The sequence below is a fragment of the Triticum aestivum genome, chromosome 4D (assembly GCF_018294505.1).
Source record: "Triticum aestivum cultivar Chinese Spring chromosome 4D, IWGSC CS RefSeq v2.1, whole genome shotgun sequence".
Lineage (NCBI taxonomy): Eukaryota > Viridiplantae > Streptophyta > Magnoliopsida > Poales > Poaceae > Triticum > Triticum aestivum.
In genome coordinates this window covers 403,706,442-403,725,163 of record NC_057805.1, presented here as the reverse complement: position 1 = coordinate 403,725,163, position 18,722 = coordinate 403,706,442, and the positions used below count along the sequence as shown (strand labels likewise).

The following is an 18,722-nucleotide window of genomic DNA, read 5'->3' as shown; positions in this document are numbered from 1 at the left end:
CATAATAATGATTGTAACTACGGGCCTTAAACCATATCCGGGTCTTAAGCCCATCTTTGGCCCACCGTCTTCAAGATTGGCGCCGGGCTTCTGGTAATGACCATATGAGTAACCCGGCCCCTCCTGGCGGGTGACTCTAAGGTCTATATCCTCAACACAATCCGTGCTAAATTCTCCTCATGCTTATAGTCAAAATAAAGCTTTTACCAAACATATTGTTGATGCTTTGATGCAATCTTATGAAGAAAAACTTGAGTTGGAAGTTTCTATCTCTAAAAAACTTTATGATGAGTGGGAACCTACTATTAAAATTAAAATTAAAGATCATGAATGTTATGCTTTGTGTGATTTGGGTGCTAGTGTTTTCACGATTCCAAAAACTTTGTGTGATTTGCTAGGTTTCCGCGAATTTGATGATTGTTCTCTAAACTTGCGCCTTGCAGATTCCACTATTAAGAAACCTATGGGAAGAATTAATGATGTTCTTATTGTTGCAAATAGGAACTATGTGCCCGTAGATTTCATTGTTCTTGATATAGATTGCAATCCTTCATGTCCTATTATTCTTGGTAGACCTTTCCTTAGAACGATTGGTGCAATTATTGATATGAAGGAAGGAAATATTAAATTCCAATTTTCGTTAAGGAAAGGTATGGAACACTTTCCTAGAAAGAAAATAAAATTACTTTATGAATCTATTATGAGAGCCACATATGGATTGCCTACCAAAGATGGCAATACCTAGATCTATCCTTATTTTTATGCCTAGCTAAGGGCGTTAAACGATAGCGCTTGTTGGGAGGCAACCCAATTTTATTTTAATTTTTTGCTTTCTGCTCCTATTAGGAATAAATCTTTGATCTAGCCTCTGGTTAGATTTGTTTTTGTGTATTAATTAATGTTTGTGCCAAGTGAAACCTATAGGATCTTCTTGAATGATAGTTATTTGATCTTGCTGAAATTTCAGAAACTTTCTGTTCACGAAAACAATTGTTGAAAATCACCAGAACGTGATAAAATACTGATTCCAATTTCAGTAGATCAATAAACAAATTATTTAGGTCGTCCTATTTTGGTAGAATTTTTAGAGTTCCAGAAGTTTGCGTTAGTTACAGATTATTACAGACTATTCTGTTTTTGACAGATTCTGTTTTTCGTGTGTTGTTTGCTTATTTTGATGAATCTATGGCTAATAAAATAGTTTATAAACCATTTAGATACATTAAAACTGAGCACTTTTCCAGCCCTCTCAGAGCATCAGTGTTCACAGCCGTCCGACGTCAATTTTAAGCAATTTCGGCCGTCACATTAGCTGTGAATCGCGCCTAATCTCGGTTCTAGCCCGGTTCTTTCGCTAATACCGATCACACCCCGTTTGGGCCGCTGATCCGTTAGATTTTTTGGACGTGCCGCGTTAAATTGGGCCCAATGGGCTGTACAAGTCTCCTCTCCCCACCCGAACCGGATCGAGACGCAGTCTCGCACATCCCCCTCCTCGACTCCTCTCCCCGACCTCTCTCCTCTTTCTCCTAATCTAGGCGGCTGGGTGTATCCTTCCCGGCAGGGCCGCCGACCACGATATCGACCTTGACCAGCGGCCCCCCTCCCTCTTTCTCGATCTCTAGCGGCAGCGCGCATAGCAAAACAGCGGCATCCTCTCTGTTGATTTCCATACCACGACGGTGTGCTCGGAGCCGTCCTTTAAGGTGGAACGCAACCACCGCCGTCGTCCAGCCCTCAAGGAAGACCCTATGCCGCCGCCACTGGCCTTATGGCTCTGGAGCCCCTCGCTGGTGCACAAGCAGGACAAACATGCCATAAGCATAAGGGATTTGGGGGACTTGGGGCACTTATCTGCAGGTCATGATACCCTCTCCTCTGGATGTTGATGTCAAACCCTCCACCAAGGTAACCAGACAATCACATTCATACATCTTTGCAAAAATTGTGTTTCTAATTGTCTTCCACTCACGCCCGTACAATATTTCATTTCGTTTTGTTTTGAAAAGTGTACAATATTTTTCATTTAGTGTGTAAATTTTCTCCTATACTAATAGAGCCAGGTGCAGGTCAAAACTTTGTGCTATGAGGTAAAGGAAATAATTCTGGAGGAAACTAAGGTTCATGTATGGTTGATCTTCCCGCAAATTTTGCATCGGTGTCATTTTATTAATATAGTCAATTGGTTGTTACAAAATATAATTATGGTTTCCTCTGTTCAGTTTTAGTAACATCATGCCATCATCCTCATAGTTGTGTTTTGCACTTGTATTTATTTATGTTCTATTCAGTTTTCTTGTGTAGAAGCAACCAACTAGAAAAGGCAGGAAGGGTGTCTTAATGTTCATGTTTTGGTGCTGCATACAAGAAGTTGCCTGCTCTGAGTTTTATTTCATGAAGCATACTTCAATCTTTGATACAAGTGGAAGATGGTGTTATCGTCAGCCAGTATTGGTTGTTGCTGCAGGATTACATTAACTATTTTTTGCCAAGATTGTTGTGTCATCCGAGCATTTTTCTCTGTACGGGTATTCCTCTTGAAATCTCCCAAATAAAATTCCTTCAAGTTTCTTTCATAGATTCATATATTATTATTGCTAAACTTATATCATGGAAAAGTTTATATTCATCATATTGTTTGTAGAATTCTCACAGCTCTATGTGTTTGACTGTTTGTCCTTTTTGTTACATCCCATTAGGCATGAAATAAGTTCCATTGTTTTTTACTTCAGAACTGTCTTGCCTTGTTGTATCTGTGTGTCGCTAGACCTCCTCTCCCACTATGCATGTGTGTTGCTTTGGGAATCATTGCAAAAGAGATTACAATGTAATTTTGCTAGATTTTTTAATGACTTCACTTTGTTTGAATGTGGGACCTAATAGGCGACACATGTAATAGTATTTTGACTTATCCACTTTTAGTGTAGGAGGCCTAAGCGAGCTCGGAGAAAACTTTTGAGCAATCTACATGACAGATCATAAATCGGTTACATGTATAATTTTTGATGTTATAGATCTGAAAGCAATCAGCTTTTATATATTGTTACTCTAAATCTCTAGGTATCTATTACTTTATTTAATTCTAATTTCTACTTCAATGATTCCTTGCATGTTATAAATCAGAAATCTTCTATGTGTACCATATATTGAGTTTCAGATGGATGCTAAGACGATAGCACTGGAGCACCAACTTAGTTCCAGTGTATGTACATGATTCTGTAGTCCCTCGGCCGGAAACATTTAGTACTTGCCTTTTTTGTATTTTCTAATTTTTTTATTTCCTTATTCTACAGATGGCTGATTAAGTGCCTGAAAGAAAACCAATTGCGATATATACTGGAGTTAGCAAAAAATCAAGAACAATATACTAGAAATATATACTAGAGTGTATGAACATCTTAAATCTGTTGCAATATATGTCAGCATCCAAATTTTATTTTTGCACATCCCGTAGAATATCTTTCTCTAAATCGGCCCATTTTCAATTATGAGCAGCAATAGTACTACATCAACATTATAACTTAGGTACGATTGTTTTTGCTTTCTAATTCATGAGTGTCTCTGCTATTAGTGGAGTACAGACTCAGTATCTAATTTTTAACATGTGATGCCATGGAAACTATGTGGTGAACATGACTGAACATTATAAACTTGCCTCAAGAACACAAAAGTCCATTCCACTTATTCGCTGGTCCTCATAAATACTCATGTTGCTTATTACAGTTCTGAGGTATGCCAAAAAATTAAGACGGGTTTAAGTGTATTTCTTTAGAATCTCTAACCCTTAGTATTAAAATTTCAAGAGATAAAACAATCCTAATAATAGCTCTAGCCAGGTTTAATTTAGGACATTATTTTTGGTTGTTGAACAGGGTTTCACTGCCCTGTCAGTGATAGTTCAAACTTGAGATAGCTCTGTACCAGATGAAAAGAAGTAACACAACAAGCAAGGGTGCCAATGAGGCTATAGACTCTTATTGCTCAGACTTATTCAACAGAATTGCAGAAAGTTTGGTTGTTGCCAGATGAAGTTGTTGAAGAGGATTCAAGTTTCATTTAAATAAAAAAATTGATCGACTCTTTGCTGTAATTAATTTCAGTACAAATGCATAACAAGTAATCATAATCTAACTTGAGCAGCTCAAGGATACACTGGTTTCATTCTAGGTGTGCTGGCATATTACGCATCTTCGCATTTATTCCAGTTCACTTTGGTTCTAATACTCTTTGTCTTTTTTCTTACACAGATGTTACTTGCTATATCAGTTATGTTGTCACGCGACGATGTGGTTGCTGATTGGATGACATTTCAGTTTGGATCTTATTTAATTCATGCAAGTGTAGCAACACCCTTTTCCATGCTGTTTTTTTGTAAGACTTTTCATTATTGAATGGGATTGCCGATCTATCACTTTCCTACAGCCTGGTTTCTCTTCAAAACTGAATTACTATATGATTAGTACATATTTGTAATTCTGTATTATGTAGGATATTGTTATTTGATATTCTATAGCTAATTATCCTTGTTAGCACTCTTATCACTTGAATGTGATGAACTCCATGAGAAATAGCCAGGTGCATTAGGCTCACCTAAGTCTTCTTTGTTTCCGAACATGGTGGCCCTTTAGTACAGGTTTGAAGATTCGGGTAATGCACCATGTAAACAATCTACTTATTGGTCTGAATATTTTTATTTTAGGAGTACGGGTTATCTCTTATTATGTCTTGGTAGTACTCATTAGTTGTATTTATTATCAAAATTGTTGTATGGACTAATGTATATGTTGTTATACCAATCCAGTTTGCATACGCGAACCTTGCTTTTACCATGTGTATATGAGATTTCCTCATATCACGGACTAATTTATGGTTATGTTTATGTAAATTTAATATGTTCTATGTGGTAATAAATTTACAAATATTATTATCATTTATTTGTACAAATAGACGGACGCAGCAACGCGTGTCATCCATGATCTAGTAGAGAAGTTAGAATACAGTAGGTTTAACACCAATATAAATAAAGAATGAGTTCAACACAGTACCTTGAAATGGTGTTTTGTTTTCTTTCGCTAACGGAGCTCACGAGATTTTCTGTTAAGTTTTGTATTGTGAAGTTTTCAAGTTTTGGGTAAGGATTTGATGGATTATGGAACAAGGAGTGGCAAGAGCCTAAGCTTGGGGATGCCCAAGGCACCCCAAGGTAAATCCAAGGACACCAAAAAGCCAAAGCTTGGGGATGCTTCAGAAGATCTCCTCTTTCGTTTTCGTCCATCAGTAACTTTACTTGGAGCTATATTTTTATTCACCACATGATATGTGTTTTGCTTGGAGTGTCTTGTATGATTTGAGTCTTTGCTTTTAGTTTACCACAATCATCCTTGCTGAATACACTTTTGAGAGAGACACATGATTCAGAATTATTAGAATACTCTATGTGCTTCACTTATATCTTTTGAGCTATATAGTTTTTGCTCTAGTGCTTCACTTATATCTTTTAGAGCACGGCGGTGGTTTGTTTTATAGAAACTATTGTTCTCTTATGCTTCACTTATATTATTTTGAGAGTCCTACAAAACAGTATGGTAATTTTTTTAATTGTGAAATTAGTCCTAATATGATAGGCATCCAAGATTAAAAAAAATTCTTAGAAGTGCGTTGAATACTAATAGAAGTTTGATGCTTGATAATTGTTTCGAGATATGAAGATGGTGATATTAGAGTCATGCTAGTTGAGTGGTTATGAATTTGAGAAATACTTGTGTTAAAGTTTGTGATTCCCGTAGCATGCACGTATGGTGAACCGTTAAGTGATGAAGTCGGAGCATGTTTTATTTATTGATGGTCTTTTCCTACCAATCTATCCCCCTAGGAGCATGCGCGTAATACTTTGTTTTGATAACTAATAGATTTTTGCAACAAGTATATGAGTTCTTTATGACTAATGTTGAGTCCATGGATTATATGCACTCTTATCCTTTCACCATTGCTAGCCTCTCTACTACCGCACACTTTTCACCGGTATCATACACGCACCATATACCTTCCTTAAAACAGCCACCATACCTACCTATCATGGCATTTCCATAGCCATTTCGAGATATATTGCCATGCAACTTACCACCGTTCCGTTTACTATGACACGCTTCATCATTGTCATATTGCTTTGCATGATCATGTAGTTGACATCGTATTTGTGGCAAAGCCACCGTTCATTATCTTCATACATGTCACTCTTGATTCATTGCATATCCCGGTACACCGCCGGAGGCATTCATATAGAGTCATATTTTGTTCTAAGTATTGAGTTGTAATACTTGAGTTGTAAGTAAATAAAAGTGTGATGATCTTCATTATTAGAGCATTGTCCCAAGTGAGGAAAGGATGATGGAGACTATGATTCCCCCACAAGTCGGGATGAGACTCCGGACTGAAAAAAAGAGGCCATAAAAAAAGAGAAAAGGCCCAACAAAAAAAATGAGAGAAAAGAGAGAAGGGACAATGCTACTATCCTTTTTCCACACTTGTGCTTTAAAGTAGTACCATGATCTTTATGATAGAAAGTCTCTTGTTTTGTCACTTTCATATACTAGTGGGAATTTTTCATTATAGAACTTGGCTTGTATATTCCAATGATGGGCTTTCTCAAATTGCACTGGGTCTTCGTGAGCAAGCAAGTTGGATGCACACCCACTTAGCTTTCATTATTGAGCTTTCATACAATTATAGCTCTAGTGCATCCGTTGCATGGCAATCCCTACTCACTCACACTAATATCTATTAATGGGCATCTCCATAGCCCGTTGATACGCCTAGTTGATGTGAGACTATCTTCTCCTTTTTGTCTTCTCCACAACCACCATTCTATTCCACCTATAGTGCTATATCCATGGCTCACGATCATGTATTGCGTGAAGATTGAAAAGTTTGAGAACACCAAAAGTATGAAACAATTGCTTGGCTTGTCATCGGGGTTGTGCATGATTTAAATAATTTGTGTGGTGAAGATAGAGCATAGCCAGACTATATGATTTTGTAGGGATAACTTTCTTTGGCCATGTTATTTTGAGAAGACATTATTGCTTTATTAGTATGCTTGAAGTATTATTACTTTTATGTCAATATTAAACTTTTATGTTGAATCTTTCGAATTTGAATATTCATACCACAAATAAGAGAATTACATTAAAAATTATGCTAAGTAGCATTCCACATCAAAAATTCTGTTTTTATCATTTACCTACTCGAGGACGAGCAGGAATTAAGCTTGGGGATGCTTGATACGTCTCCAACGTATCTATAATTTTTGATTGTTCCATGCTATTATATATTCTATTTTGGATCTTTAATGGGCTTTATTATACATTTTTATATTACTTTTGGGACTAACCTATTAACCGGAGGCCCAGCCCGAATTGCTGTTTTTTTGCCTATTTCAGTGTTTCGAAGGAAAGGAATATCAAACTGAGTCCAAACAGAATAAAACCTTCGGGAACGTGATTTTCGGAACAAATGTGATCCAGAGGACTTGGAGTGGACGTCAAGAAACGAACAAGGAGGCCACGAGGCAGGGGGCGCGCCTACCCCCTGGGCGCGCCCTCCACCCTCGTGGGCCCCTCGTAGCTCTCCTGACCGACCTCCTTCGCCTATATATACTCATATACCCTGGAAACATCAGATACGGAGCCAAAACCCTATTTCCACCGCCGCAACCTTCTGTACCCGTGAGATCCCATCTTGGGGCCTTTTCCGGCGCTCCACCGGAGGGGGCATTGATCACGGAGGGCTTCTACGTCAACACCATAGCCTCTCCGATGATGTGTGAGTAGTTTACCTCAGACCTTCGGGTCCATAGTTATTAGCTAGATGGCTTCTTCTCTCTCTTTGGATCTCAATACAAAGTTCTCCTCGATTCTCTTGAAGATCTATTTGATGTAACTCTTCTTTTGCGGTGTGTTTGTCGAGATCCGATGAATTGTGGGTTTATGATCAAGATTATCTATGACCAATATTTGAATCTCCTCTGAATTCTTTTATGTATGATTGGTTATCTTTGCAAGTCTCTTTGAATTATCAGTTTGGTTTGGCCTACTAGCTTGATCTTTCTTGCAATGGGAGAAGTGCTTAGCTTTGGGTTCAATCATGCGGTGCTCGATCCCAGTGACAGTAGGGGAAACGACACGTATTGTATTGTTGCCATCGAGGATAAAAAGATGGGGTTTATATCATATTGCATGAGTTTATCCCTCTACATCATGTCATCTTGCTTAAAGCGTTACTCTGTTCTTATGAACTTAATACTCTAGATGCATGCTGGATAGCGGTCGATGTGTGGAGTAATAGTAGTAGATGCAGGTAGGAGTCGGTCTACTTGTCACGGACGTGATGCCTATATACATGATCATACCTAGATATTCTCATAACTATGCTCAATTCTATCAATTGCTCGACAATAATTTGTTCACCCACCGTAATACTCATGCTATCTTGAGAGAAGCCACTAGTGAAACCTATGGCCCCCGGGTCAATTTTCCATCATATTAATCTCCCGTCAACAAACTATTTCTATTACCGTTTACCTTGCAATCTTTACTTTTACTCTTTACCATAAAAATACCAAAAATATTATCTTATCATCTCTATCAGATCTCACTCTCGTAAGTGACCGTGAAGGGATTGACAACCCCTTTATCGCGTTGGTTGCGAGGTTCTTATTTGTTTGTGTAGGTGCGTGGGACTCGAGCGTGGTCTCCTACTGGATTGATACCTTGGTTCTCAAAAACTGAGGGAAATACTTACGCTACTTTACTGCATCATCCTTTTCTCTTCAAGGGAAAACCAACGCAGTGCTAAGAGGTAGTAGGGATGACACTCATCTTTTCTCTATCCTCTATAGTCGCTGGGCATTGAGTCTGACTCAACTTCACACCTTGCAAAACAGGAAAGAACCCCTTCTTGGACTGATCCGTTTTGAACTTCTTCAAAATCTTATCAAGGTATGTGCTTTTTGAAAGTCCTATCAAGCGTCTTGATCTATCTCTACAGATCTTGATGCCTAATATGAAAGCAGCTTCTCCTAGGTCCTTCATTGAAAAACTCATGTTCAAATATACCTTCACGTTTTCCAAAAGTTCTATATTGTTTCCAGTCAGCAATATGTCATCCACATATAATATTAGAAACGCTATAGAGCTCCCACTCACTTTCTTGTAAATATAAGCTTCTCTGTAAACTTGTATAAACCCAAACACTTTGATCACCTCATCAAAGCAAAGATTCCAACTCCGAGATGCTTGCACCAGTCCATAAATGGATCGCTAGAGTTTGCACACTTTGTCAGCATTCTCTGGATCAACAAAACCTTCTGGTTGCATCATATACAACTCTTCCTTAAGGAAACCATTAAGGAACGCTGTTTTGACATCCATCTGCCAGACTTCATAATCGAAAAATGCATCTATTGCTAAATTCTGACGGACTTAAGCATCGCTACGGGTGAGAAAGTCTCATCGTAGTCAACTCCTTAAACTTGTGAAAACCCCTTTGCCACAAGTCGAGCTTTATAGACGGTGACATTACCGTCCGCGTCCGTCTTCTTCTTGAACATCCATTTATTCTGAATGGCCTTTCGCCCTTCAGGTAATACTTCCAATGTCCATACTTTGTTTTCATACATGGATCCCATCTCGGATTTCATGGCCTCTAACCATTTGTCAGAATCCGGGCCCACCACCACTTCTCCATAGCTCGTAGGTTCATCGTTGTCCAACAACATGACATCTAAGATAGGGTTACCGTACCACTCAGGTGCTGTACGTACCCTTGTCGACCTACGAGGTTCGATAGTAACTTGATCCAAAACTTCATGATCACTATCATTAGCTTCCTCTTCAACTGACGTAGGTGTCACAGAAACATCTTTCTGCGTTGCACTACTCACTGGTTGAAGTAAAGGTTCGACAACCTCATCAAGTTCTATCTTTCTCCCACTCAATTCTTTCGAGAGAAACTCCTTCTCGAGAAAGGACCTGTTCTTAGCGACAAACACTTTGCCTTCGGATCTGAGATAGAAGGTATACCCAACCGTCTCTTTTGGGTATCCTATGAAGATGCATTTGTCCGCTTCGGGTTCGAGCTTTTCCGTCTGAAGCCTTTTGACATAAGCATCGCAGCCCCAAACCTTAAGAAACGACAACTTAGGTTTCTTGCCAAACCACAGTTCATACGGTGTCGTCTCCACAGACTTAGATGGTGCCCTATTAAAGTGAATGTCGCTGTCTCTAACGCATAACCCGAAAACGATAGTGGCAGATCGGCAAGAGACATCATAGAACGCACCATATCCAATAAGGTTCGAGTACGACATTCGGACACACCATTACGCTGTGGTGTTCCAGGTGGCATCAACTGTGAAACGATTACACATTGTTTTAAGTGATTGCCAAACTCATAACTCAAATATTCTCCCCCTCGATTGGGTCATAGGAATTTAATATTCTTCTTACGATGATTCTCAACTTCACTCTGAAATTGCTTGAACTTTTCAAACATTTCAAACTTATGCTTCATTAAGTAAATATACCCATATCTACTCAAGTCATCGGTGAAGGTGAGAAAGTAACGATATCCACCACGTGCGTCAATGCTCATCGGACCACACACATCAGTATGTATGATTTCCAACAAGTCAGTTGCACGTTCCATTGTTCCGGAAAACGGGGTTTTAGTCATCTTGCCCATGAGGCATGGTTCACATGTGTCAAGTGATTCAAAATCAAATGACTCCAAAAGTCCATCAGCATGGAGTTTCTTCATGCGCTTTACACCAATATGACCTAAGCGGCAGTGTCACAAGAAAGTGGTACTATCATTATCAACTCTACATCTTTTGGCATCAATGTTATGAACATGTGTATCATCACTATCGAGATTCAATAAGTATAAACCCCTCGCAATGGGTGCATGACCATAAAAGATATTACCCATATAAATAGAACAACCATTATTCTCTGATTTAAATGAGTAACTGTCTCGCATTAAACAAGATCCAGATATAATGTTCATGCTCAGCGCAGACACTAAATAACAATTATTCAGGTTCATCACTAATCCCGATGGCAATCGAAGAGCGAGCGTGCTGACGACGATCACATCAACCTTGGAACCATTTCCCACGCGCATCGTCACTTCGTCCTTCGCTAGCCTCCTTCTATTCTGTAGTTCGTGCTTTGAGTTGCAAATGTGAGGAACCGAACTGGTATCAAATACCCAGGCACTACAACGAGAGTTGGTAAGGTACACATCAGTAACATGTATATCATATATACCTTTCTTGATGTTGGCCCCCTTCTTGTTGGCTAGATACTTGGGGCAGTTCCACTTCTAGTGGCCAGTTCCCTTGCAATAGAAGCACTCAGTCTCCGGCTTGGGTCCAGCCTTGGGTTTCTTCACGGGAGGAGCAACTGCTTTGCCACCTTTCTTGAAGTTTCCCATCTTTCCCTTGCCTTTCTTGAAACTAGTGTTTTTATTCACCATCAACACTTGATGCTCCTTCTGGATGTCTGACTCAGTGATTTTCAGCATCGCGAACAGCTCGGAGACTAACTTGTTCATCCCTTGCATGTTATAGTTCAACACAAAGCTCTTGTAGCTAGGTGGTAACGATTGAAGAACTCTGTCAATGACAGCCTCTGGTGGGAGCTCAATTCCCAACTCAGCCAGACGATTGTAGTACCCAGACATTCTGAGTATGTGCTCACTGACAGACCCGTTCTCCTCCATCTTGCAGGCATAGAACTTATCGGAGGTCTCATACCTCTCGATCCGGGCATTCTTCTCAAAGATAAACTTCAACTCCTGGAACATCTCATATGCTCCATGACGTTCAAAACGCCTTTGAAGTCCCGGCTCTAATCCATACAGCATGGCGCACTGAACTATTGAGTAGTCATCAACACGCGACTGCCAGGCATTCACAACGTCCATAATCGCTGGAGGGGGTGGCGCACCAAGCGGTGCATCAAGGACATAAGACTTATGGGAAGCCGTGAGGATAATCCTCATATTACGGGCCCAGTCCACAAAGTTACTTCCATCATCTTTCAGCTCAGCTTTCTCTAGGAACGCAGTGAAATTCAGGGGAGCTACTGCGTGAGCCATCGATCTACAACATAAGTTTGCAAAGGCAACTTCAGACTATTGTTCATGATAATGAGTTCAATTAATCATATTACCTAAGAACTCCCACTCAAATCAACATCCCTCCGGTTGTCCGAGTGTAACACGATCCAAATTCACCAACCCAAGTCCGATCATCACATGAGATGAGGTGGTTTCAATGGTGAACATCTCCATGTTGATCATATCTACTATATGACTTGTGTTCGACCTTTTGGTCTCTTGTGTTCCAAGGACATGTCTGTACATGCTAGGCTCGTCAAGTTTAACCCAAGTATTCCGCATGTGCAACACTAGCTTGCACCCGTTGTATGTGAACGTAGAGTCTATCACACCCGATCATCACGTGGTGCTTCGAAACGACGAACTTTCGCAACGGTGCACACTTGGGGAGAACACAATTTTATCTTGAAATTTTAGTGAGGGATCACCTTATAATGCTATCGTCGTCGTAAGCAAAATAAGATGCATAAAAGGATTAACATCACATGGAAAATCATAAGTGACATGATATGGCCATCAACTCGTGCTTTTGATCATCATCTCCAAAGCACCAGCATGATCTCCATCGTCACCGGCATGACACCATGATCTCTATCGTCGTGTTGCCATCGGGGTTGTCACGCCAACCATACTTCTACTACTATTGCTACCGCTTAGCGATAAATTAAAGCATTACATAGCGCTTAATGATTGACACGCAGGTCATACCATAATTAAAGACAACCCTATGGCTCCTGCCGGTTGCCGTATGCATCGACATGCAAGTCGATATAAACTATTACAAACATGATCATCTCATACATCAAATATATTTCATCATGTCTTTGGCCATATCATATCACAACATACCCTACAAAAACAAGATAGACGTCCTCTAATTGTTGTTGCATGTTTTACGTGGCTGCTATGGGTATCTAGCAAGAACGATTCTTACCTACGCAAAGCCACAACGGTGATAGGCAAGTTGCTATTTAACCTTCTACAAGGACCGCCTTTGTCGAATCCGATTATACTAAGGTGGGAGAGACAGTCACCCGCCAGCCATCTTTATGTCAGTCGATGGAACCGGTCTCATGTACGTGGACATCAGTAGTACAACGAGGTGCTATACAAACGGTTTTTAACCCCTTTCCGCGACGGCATTTGGAACCATCGCCAAGTGAGTGTGGGCGATAGGGGGTCCTTCCCACACGAACTAGAAATCATCGGGGATATGCCCTCCCGGCACATACGCTCGGCAAAATGAGGTCGTGTGCGACCGGCGAGCGACCAAATACGGTTATATGTATAGTAGTGCTCAAAAAATATAATTATACAGGCGAAATCATTTCCGGTCATAAGTACATTCCACACAGTCAGTCCCCGCTAAACGTTTCCGTTCATATATACATCCCACACAGTCGCTCCAAGGAAAATGTTTCTGTTCGCAGGTACATCACACACAATTTTCCCCGTTAAATCGTTTGTGATAGCGTTTCCATTGCACACGATATTAACAATTTTATCGTTTGCGTTATTGAATGCATCACACACGGTGCGTAGAAGAAACTGTGTGGAAAAGGCTGTCCATCACACACAGTTTTTATGTGGTAAACGTTTGCGCCAGGTGGCCTAACGCAAATAGTTTTCAAGAGGATGTCGTGTGTGATTGTTCATTAATCTAACACGGGTTTTCCTAGAAAATGTGTGCGTTGCCTGAGGTCATCGCCCACGGTGTTTTCTCAATAACCGTTTGCAATAGAAAAACCCAATTAGCAGGCTAATTATCCTATTATTAATAATCCATTTATTAATCTAATTGACATTTCATATTAAGCACACAATATATTTCATTTTCATAATTGAAATACATCATAGTATAACATCATATAGCTTCAGCACTCAGCTACCCCATTACACAACTGCACCAGCACCAAGTTTCACATGCAACATCTATAAACTTTCGAAATTAGCATCATAAACGGTACATAGATAGATGTATCTCATCTGGAAAACTGCTGAAGCAGAAGGCGAATATTGAGCCTTCATTGATGTTGAAGGTCTTTGCAACTTTAGGCTAGTGCCTGTGGATGATTGACCGTCCATCCTTCGTCCCCTTCAGGAACACTTCAATATTGAACCGTGGGTGTTGTATGAATATACCTTCCTCGCCTCCTGACCATACAGGTGGTTGAAGAGGTAATCATCAGTGAACTGCTTTAGAAAGGCCTGAAAATAAGGATGTGCATAAATATCTTCTCTATATTGGAAATGGGGCAAAGAAATAAAAAAGGCAAGGTATAATAGTTAGTACCATCCTGTAGTGAACTGATGTCTTCTTCATTGTGCAGACAAAGATCTTGTTGTTTTTTGTCGCTAATTTCTTTATCCTAACAATCTTTCTGATTTTCTTGACTTGACTGATATTCATGGACAACTCATTTCCCCATATGCAAAAAGGGTCAAACAGTGGGTCAAAACCTCTCACTGCAGGACCTACATGTGCAAGACCAAATTGTTAAAAACCTAAATAGTAGAATAGTTCCTGCAATTGCACAATAATGTGCTATTAGACAAAGGACCATGCATGTGCAAACCTCGATTGTAAACCTCAGTGCTTCCCATTGTTTCCCTGCAACACATATAAGGTAGTTAGTCATCAGGGTAAGTGAGGGTTCGCATGCTATCAGTAAAATATGTTGATGAAAAATAAGCACATTGCAGATTCATCAGATTAATTCAAGCCACATGGAAAACCCATTTATCCAAACCAAGCATGATCAAGAACTAGGAAATACAGCACTTGTATATGTTTCTCATGTATTAAGTGCAGCCAAATTCGATTTATTCCTCACATGCACAACAATACAAAATTCTACCCACCACAATTGGACATCGCATTGCAAAATTGAACCAAGCAGTTGATAACCCACAAGTATAGGGGATCGCAACAGTTTTCGAGGGTAGAGTATTCAACCCAAATTTATTGATTCGACACAAGGGGAGCCAAAGAATATTCTCAAGTATTAGTAGTTGAGTTGTCAATTCAACCACACCTGGATAACTTAGTATCTGCAGCAAAGTATTTAGTAGCAAAGTAATATGGAAGTAACGGTAACGGTAGCAAAAGTAATATTTTTGGGTTTTGTAGTGATTGTAATAGTAGCAACGGAAAAGTAAATAAGCTGAGAACAATATATGAAAAGCTCGTAGGCAATGGATCGGTGATGGAAAATTATGCCGGATGCGGTTCATCATGTAACAATCATAACATAGGGTGACACAGAACTAGCTCTAATTCATCAATGTAATGTAGGCATGTATTCCGAATATAGTCATACGTGCTTATGGAAAAGAACTTGCATGACATCTTTTGTCCTACCCTCCCGTGGTAGCGGGGTCCTAGCGGAAACTAAGGGATATTAAGGCCTCCTTTTAATAGAGTACCGGACCAAAGCATTAACACATAGTGAATACATGAACTCCTCAAACTATGGTCATCACCGGGAGTGGTCCCGATTATTGTCACTTCGGGGTTGCCGGATCATAACACATAGTAGGTGACTCTAGACTTGCAAGATAGGATCAAGAACACACATATATTCATGAAAACATAATAGGTTCAGATCTGAAATCATGGCACTCGGGCCCTAGTGACAAGCATTAAGCATGGCAAAGTCATAGCAACATCAGTCTCAGAACATAGTGGATACTAGGGATCAAACCCTAACAAAACTAACTCGATTACATGATAGATCTCATCCAACCCATCACCGTCCAGCAAGCCTACGATGGAATTACTCACGCACGGCGGTGAGCATCATGAAATTGGTGATGGAGGATGGTTGATGATGACGACGATGACGAATTCCCCTCTCCGGAGCCCCGAACGGACTCCAGATCAGCCCTCTCGAGAAGTTTTAGGGCTTGGCGGCGGCTCCGTATCGTAAAACGCGATGAATCCTTCTCTCTGATTTTTTTCTCCCCGAAAGTGAATATATGGAGTTGGAGTTGAGGTCGGTGGAGCCACGAGGTAGGGGGCGCGCTCAGGGGGCAGGCGGGCCCCCCACCCTCGTGGACAGGGTGTGGGCCCCCTGACATGGATTTTTCTTCCAGTATTTTTAATATTTTCCAAAAAGATGTTCCGTGGAGTTTTTCATAGCAAAGGCCTTTGCCGTCTACCACGGACGGCAAAAGACTTCGGCAAAGTAGGCATCGGTAAAGAGCTTCTTTGCCGTCTACTTTTTGAAGCGGACGGCAAAGGGGCCTTTGTTATCAGCGGCTGACGGCAAAGAAAGCCGACGGCAATAAATACGCTGTTAGTCCGTTAGGCGGCTAACGGTAGCCTTTGCCATCCGCCGCTGACGGCAAAGAGCATCCGGACTTTGCCATCCGCCGAATGACGTCAGCTGTACGTCACTGCGGGACAAGCCTTTGGCGTCTGCTGCTGTAGGCAAATGTGGGCATTCTTTGCCGTCTGCCACTGTAGGCAAAGCCTTTGCCGTCCGCTGCTGTAGGCAAACTGATCAAATGGTCAGCTCCCAGGGAGCACAGGTGGCCGCCGCATGGCTTCTTTGCCGTCCGCGGCAGACGACAAAGAAGCCTTTGCCATCAGCGGCTGACGGCAAAGGTGCCTCTTTTTTTTTAAATCCAGCAATTTTCACAGCAAATATATGACATATATATATATATTTCACAGGGCTATTTAACAGCAAACATATGACATTACATGGCAAAGCGTCCAAATACTGTCATCATTGCATCGTAGCATTCTCTGCCCAAGTTGAACTGAGCCTTCAGAGCCATTACTTGTGAGATGGCATCCAACTGACAAAGCTCAGTGTGCTCGTGGAGCGGACGTTTTGAAGACTCCAACATTTCATTGAAGGCCTTTGCAGATTCCTCCATCTCCTCGTCCGAATCCCGAGCATCATCGAAGTCTTGCACCATGTTTTCCATCCCGGTACCATGCTTGTCGGTGCGACAACGATCCACCTCAGCTAGGTCACGTTGGGCAGACTCACCATGATATGTCCACACAGTATAATCGGGCGTAAAACCACTCTTCTACATGTGTTTGCCCATTTCAGCCTCTGTCCTCTTTTCCCAATTGCCGCACCGTAAACAGGGGCACCAGGTTTTCCTCTGGCCATTTGCAAATGCGGCTTGCACAAACCCCTTGGTTTTTGTGAACCATTCAGTGCTCCATTTGTTCTGACCAGTGTGACCGGTGTACATCCACGCACGATCACTCATCTTGACTTTCAGAGCTACTGGACACACAACAAATATATATATATATATATATAATTCACCATGTATATATTCATCAGTTGATCTACTTTGTCAATTTTATTACGTCCATGCAACCTACACTCAAATAGGTAATGATATGTCCGAATCCCACCCGAGTATGTGTAGATTGGATTCATTTTCCCATGCTATGCTCCGGATCCGACGCAAAATTTCAGCAACACCTCCCCGCTGTTCTCCTGATACACGTCTCTGCAATAAACAGAGAGGATGTGTACCCGGAGAACAACAGGGGAGGCACTGACGAAATTTATGCGTCGGATCCGGAGCAAAGCATATGGGAAAACGAACCCAATCTACACATACTTGGGCTGTCCATGGATAGCGTTGGACAATTCGAAAGAATCACGGTTATAAATATGCAAATGCATGCATATTTATAACTATAACGCTTTCGAACGGGAGACACATATTGGTTACGCATACTGATGATTCAAGACAGATATATAGCTAGCTATCAAGTTTCATCGGCACGAACACCGGAACAGAGCAAATAATTAAGGGGGGAGGAGGACATGTCATTTGTGCTCAACCACGAACGAAGGGGCAGAGCTCGTCAAACGCACGGCGAGGTCGTCGAACACTGTAACACCCCGCATGTAACTTGCCATATTTGTAACTCTGACTCTTGCCATTTTCGGCTATGTGTTATGACATTCCCTCCGTGGTCGGGTTTTGTTTTTCGTTTTGTATTTTGTTCATGTCATGCATTTCATACCATGTCATCATGTGCATTGCATTTGCATACGTGTTCGTCTCATGCATCCGAGCATTTTTCCCGTTGTCCGTTTTGCAATCCGGCGCTCCTATCTCCTCCGGCGCATCCCTCTTGTTTTCTTTCGTGTGCGGGTGTCAAACTTTCTCGGAATGGACCGAGGCTTGTCAAGTGGCCTTATTACACCACACGGAGACCACCGGTCAAGTTTCGTTCCATTTGGAGGTCGTTTGGTACTCCAACGGTTAACCGGTCATCCGCAAAGTCTATTTGTGTGTGCAGCAAAACCCCCTATAAAACCAGCCCAAAACCCACCAAACTCTCTTCCATGCTCTAGGTCGTTCGATCACGATCGTGTGGGCGAAAACCGCACCTCATTTGGAGCCTCCTAGCTCCCTCTACCTATAAATATGTGAGCATCCCGAAAAACGAAACGCAGTCCAACCCTAACCCTCGTCCCTCTCCACCGCCGGACACGTCCGGGCGGAGCCGGAAGCGTCCACCTCCGCGCCGCCGCCACGTGTCACGCTGCCGT

The 18,722-nt window shown here is 41.3% G+C and overlaps 1 long non-coding RNA gene across 1 annotated transcript; it reads left to right on the top strand.

The window, feature by feature from the left end:
- Nucleotides 1-1,473: 1,473 nt before the first annotated feature.
- On the top strand, nt 1,474-4,704 carry LOC123098209 (uncharacterized). Its single transcript, XR_006447679.1, has 2 exons — nt 1,474-1,908; nt 2,292-4,704. It is a non-coding gene; the product is annotated as an uncharacterized lncRNA (long non-coding RNA).
- The last annotated feature ends 14,018 nt before the right edge of the window (nt 4,705-18,722 follow it).